Genomic DNA, 6,000 nt, shown 5'->3' on the forward strand with positions numbered 1-6,000 from the left:
GTTTCCTGATCGTCCGCGCACAGTATCAGATCATCCATGTACTGAATGACCCTAGAGGTCATGACTTTATCCAACCCCTCTAAATCCTCCCTTAGGATTTTGTTGAATATGTGTGGCGAATGCTTTAGTCCCTGCGGGATCCTAGTATACTCATAATATTCATCCTTATAAGTAAACCCAAAAAAATGCTGGCACTCCTCGCTCAAGGGCACACTAAAATATGCACTACACAAATCTATAACTGTATAGTACTCAGCTTTCGACGGGATAAATGTCAATAGCACATGGGGGTCGGGGACATCGGACGGATAGTCAAGTAACACCTCGTTGATAGCTCTTAGATCATGCACCAGCCGGTAAGAGGTATCCGGCTTCTCCACGGGTAGCAACGGCGTGTTGCTCCGGGGATCAGTTGTTTTCCGTAAGACTCCTGCAGCTAAAAGTCCTTTAATTTGTGGCTCGATTCCAGCCACTGCTTTCTCCTTCAATGGATACTGTTTCTTCCAAGGCAGGGTGGCCCCAGGTCTAAGCTCCACCTTCACAGGTTGAGCGGACTTGATTAGTCCAATGTCAGTGCTGTTCTTTGCCCACAGCGTCTCAGGCACCGCCTCCATCATGTCCTCTTGGAGGCTTGATGCATTAGGGAGTTCTCCCAGTGTCTCTTGGGATAATTGCACAGTTTGGGGACGACCCATCCCGGTGCCTTGAACCATGATCTTAATAAACCTTTTATCAGGGCTCATCCAGATCCGTTTGTTTTCTTTCATCTGTTCAAATTCTATCCCTTCAGCTTTTTTCATCATTTCGCCTATGTGTTGTTGATCACATGAGCTGATTACCTTCAAAGTCACATGGGGAACACTATCCATTATGCCGTGCTCTTTACGCAGATAGTCGCTCCGTGCAATACGTAACGCTGCTCCCTGTGGCCCCAATATGATATTGGTAGCATTCAGCTGTACTTTGTCAGGTTGCACCCTCAGCCACTCCTTAGTCTGTGACGAGTTTGCATCTCTATGATACTGCAGAGTGCAGTGATAGGGGGTCTTTGGATCCCTTGCTTCAGGCATATTGGCAGTGATAAATTTCTCCCATTGTAAGGCGGGGCCAAGTAGCTCTTGGTCCAATCCCCCTAGACAATAGATCTCTGGTGGTTGACTGTCAATTCGTTGTACCATCTGATAGTACTGGTCTTCTCGTTCGGCTATCACGCAACCCTCCGCAGTACATTTAATGTCCATCCCCAGTAACCCCAGCCCATCTCGGCCGAGCAAGTTAATAGGTGTGCTCTCCGAGACCAGCACAGGGAGAGTCGCTTCCCTGCCTTGATATCTCAGAGTCACAGGTTCGGTAACAGCCGTCAGCTGGTTTACTCCCTCAAATCCAATTGTCCGTACATATCGACCGGACAAGGTTAGGTGCGTCGCGTCTTGGGGTTGTACTACCGTGTAGGCCGCGCCGGTGTCTGCCATCATCTCGACAGATTTGTCATTCACCGTTACGCACACAATAGGCTCCTCCCTTAAAGACGACACTGACAGCTGACACCTCCCCATTGGACTCTCTGGGCCTCTTCATAGTGGTTCATCTGGCCCTCTTGCTGGATTTACCGGGCCACTGTTCGCATTCTGGGCTTGGACTCGGGGTTGACCTTGGCCTTGCCAAGTTCTTTCCTGGTCTCCCTCTCTGGGTTGACAGGCCTGTCCACAATCCCGCGAGATATGACCAGTCTCCCCACACGTCCAACACACCACCACCCGCGCCGGGAGTCCATTCGGATTCCGGGGTCTGCCTCCTTTAGGTCGTGGTTGCTACCCGTTTCCTCCTCTCGGCCTCTGTTGTTGGTCTGGCGCATAACCCCCTTGTGTTCCCACTTGAGCCCGTCTCTGTCCCTGTGGTTCCCCTTCATAGCCTGTCCCACCTCTTGGTTGTGGGGCCTGGACTAAGGCTTGAAGGCATTCCACTACCTTTACTACCTCGGTTGGCTGTTGGTCCATGATCTTACGTTGTTGCTCTGTATCCTTCTCCTTTGCTCTTTGCTCTTTTTTCCGATACAGTTCAACGTAATGCTCTATTTGATCTATATATAATTCTAGCGCCATCTTTGACAATGACACCACCTCGGCCAATTTCTGTCTTACCTCTATGGGGAGGCCGTTTTCAATCTTGGTTCTTAACTGGGCTTCATGCATAGGGTCAAGTCCCGCCTCCTGACCAGTTGTGTTCTTCCACGCGGAATAGGCTTGTTGTACGTATTGCCTGGGGTGCCCTGTTGTCTCCAAAGTACCAATCGGAATTTGGTCTGCGTGCAGTCTCATTGGATAGGCTTCTCGTAGGGCCGCCCACGTTACTCCCCTGTACGCTGTGAACAGGTCCGCATCATGCGCTCCAGTCCCCACATGGCCATGCAGGCGAGCCGTCTCCAGTATCCTTTCCATGCCGTCTTTTCCCATCATGGTTGTCAATATCTTCTTGACATCCCCCATTGCCATTTCTGTGCCAACCATCACCTCCTCCAGTTTGGCAATCCAAGGATTGGCCCCATTCTGGAGGGGCGGCAATTTCTCAGTCACCTGTGTCATGTCCGACACCTTCAGGGGGTGATATTCCAGGTCCTGTCCTCTTATTATTATAGGAGCCATGCGGATAGGGGCTTGCTTGTTTTTCGTCTGTGATCTTGTCTGTCTTCTCTCCCTTACACGCTCTTGTACCTGCAAGAGGGCCTCTTGCTTCTCTCCTCTTTTGTCTTTCAGGGCCATTTGCTTTCCCTCAATGCCAGCCCGCGTCCTCATGAACGTATGATATTCCTCCCCCTCCGCTTCCATGGCCGCATAGTCGGGTTTTTGTCCCGCTAGGACCGTTTGATCTTTGTCCAAAGCCATGAGCCCCTGCTCTATCTCCGTCAGATCGTCTTTTATCTGTGTCATCTGCCCCCCAAGTATGATGTCGATAGTCTCCAGCTCCTCACCTACTGCATCTATAGTCACAAGCTGTGGTATTGTGAGACCAATCTTGTGACTGCCAGGTGCTACCCCCTTGTGGGCCTGGGGTTGGGGGGAGGTAAACTGCTGGGGGGGAATGAGCTCTCGATATATAGTACGGGGCGTAGGAGTTGGGGGGCTTTGGGGGTACTCCAGCTGGTGGACAGGCTCTCTCTGGTAGTCTCTCTGGGGGTCATACTCTCTCTGAGGCTGACCGTGGGCCTTCTTCACCCTTTCCCACTCTTTCTTTTCCCACTCTTTCTCTTTTAACATTGCCTCATAGCCTTCCTTATTCTTTCTTTCAGCTGCTTGTATCACTCTTGTTCGCTCTGTCTGCTCTTCTATCCTTTCCCTTGGTCGTGGGGTGGTTGCATACTCTCTGACTGACCCAGTCTGGGCTGACCTGTCTGGTCGCCGTGAGGCGGTCACACCCTCTCTGTCTGACCAATTCCAGTCTGACCTATCTGGTTGCCTAGCTGTCAGCTGAATAGATGTCTTTGCTTGTCCCTTCTCTTGGTTCCCCAGATCATCTGTCAACTGGTAAGGGCTTATCATCTCTAATAAAGGTAGGATGGGGTATATTGTCTCCCCCTTCCTACTGACATATGGCGGGGGTGCTAAAGCTCCCTCAATTCTTTCCTGTTGGGCCATAAGATAGGAGGCTGGGGTGGGTGAGGCTAACTGCACTGCACTTTGGGCGGTGACAGGTGTTGTCTCAGGGGCCAGGGGAGTTATGGTGACCTGGACTACCCCCTCTACAGGTTTGTCTGCATCATTGCCATTTGCAATGGCCTTCTTTTCACTTTCTCTTCTCTCAGCTTCCCGTGCAAAAGCTTTAAAAATGGTATTTTCTTGCAACCTTTTCTTTGCTCTTTCCTTCTCTTTCCCCTGATATGTGTATGCCTTAATTAGTGTTCCTATAAGAGCCATTAACTCCAAATCAAAAGAACCATCGACTGGCCAAAGCTTCCATCTATCATTCCATCTTCTTGATATATAAATTGCTTTGTCCAAATAATATTCGTTACCTTTTGTCGTGTCGTGTTCATTGGCAATAATTTGTACTGGACTTTCTTCCATCCACCCAATTAAGGTCGACTTACCTGCGTCGGTCGTGTCTTTTATCTTTTTATATGCGCTTAGATTGTCTCGTTTTCGCCCCATTTTTTCTCTTGTCTTTTTTATCTTGTAACAATGGCAACAGGCAGAACAATAGCTTGTGTAATCCCTATCTAAGTGTAGGTGTCTATGCTTTTGTGACTATCTCCTACTCGGACAGCCAATAGTGGCACTGTGGGCCCTTCCTATTCTCTTCTGTCCCTTGTTCAGTTGAAATTCCTATTCTTACCTGATTTGTGGTGTTCCGCGTGTCCAATCGAACTGCTGTAGATCAGAGCACACAATGACAACAGTTCTTGTTAATTTATCAACCGGACTTGTACTTTACTCTGTCTTTTTAATCAAATTCCTGAGAGGTTCCTATCATTCACTGTACGAGTATCTTTTTTACTTTCCTCATACACTCTTATACATGAGACAATTGTAATTGATACATGTGTGTGATACCACCCGTTTCTACTCCCTGTTTTTCTTCTCGTTCGATCTCTGTCAACACACTGGGTTCCTATGTTTCGAATTTCCGCTCTCCTTTACTTCCGCTTGATTCTGCTCCAATTCTGATACCCCTCGGAAAACAAAAACATCGTGATTAATATAGTTGCATTCATTTTTTCACATTCTTTTTCATTATTCAGTACCACACCCCCCAGGGGACACCTGTCACCCAGACACGTGTCCCCCAGAGGTAACCTAAAGAATGCCACAGACGCCGCGCCACGCACGCCGTGAGGTGTCGACCCTGTTTACTGAAGAGACCTTGACAGCCCCTCCACAGTGGCCTAAACCCACCTCACCACAGGTACACAGCAGTCAGCATCCCGGCAACCTCTCCCGTCCTTCAGGCCAGTATCCCCAGAGTCCAGTGCCCTGCCGGACGGCCATGCATAGCCGACCAGACCCAACACCGAACCCCGGGTACACCGCCCCACATCATACAGTCACTCCAAACGTACCTACTATGGGGGAAAAAAAACACAATTGTACACACAACCCTACCCCGTCAACTGCAACGCACGGTCGTCCAGGAACGTCCCCCGCCTCACACCCACACGCACGCCCCGGCCCTCCCACTCCCCAACCCTGAATGTCCACCACCCAGATCAGAGAATAGTCGCCAGCGTGGACGCCGGGCACCACGGCTTTATCGGAACGCCCACACCAACCCTGCCACCCTCCGCGCCATCCCTTATCACCATCATCGCATACGCAGGTGCAACCGAGCGGTGTGGGTCCCCAGACGCAGAACCAGCCGCGCCGAGAGTCTTGAACACGTACGTCACACACACCCTGATAACATTCACACAAACTACTATAACCGCAAACATCACCACAGCACACAGCAAATACTTAGCAATTGTCCATCCTATATAGCCCAACCAACTTTGACCCCAGCCCTCCCACGAGTCCTCCCGCGTGGGCTGCATCTCCCTAGTAATATTCTTCAAATGCTCTATAACCTCCTGTATGCCGCCTATGTCATTTTCGGGGATAAATGTGCAGCATTCCTGACCAATCAATGCACACGTGCCTCCTGAACTCGCCAACAGGAAGTCCAAACCCGTCCTTGACTGCAGCTCCATCAGTCTTAAGGACCGTAACTCTTGAGCCTCCAGGGCCATACCTCTCGCGGTCGTAGCCATCATATCCTCAAACACGCGAGCTAGATGGTCTAGTTCACCCATGTTTGCATACGTCCCCCACCAGGGAAACGCCACCCTGAAAAAATGGTCCGCATCCATCATCCTCCTCCTCCTTGACTTGGGAATCGTCGGCAAAACATCTGACACCCTCATAGCTGGCACCAAATACCCCAACGCACACCTACCCCTCCACTTAATAGGCAACGCCGCGTACGCATACTCACCACAAATCCAAAACGCCCCCCCTAGGGGCCGGCGCC

This window comes from Notolepis coatsorum (genome assembly GCF_963971535.1).
Source record: "Notolepis coatsorum genome assembly, chromosome: 13".
NCBI classification, from domain to species: Eukaryota; Metazoa; Chordata; class Actinopteri; order Aulopiformes; family Paralepididae; genus Notolepis; species Notolepis coatsorum.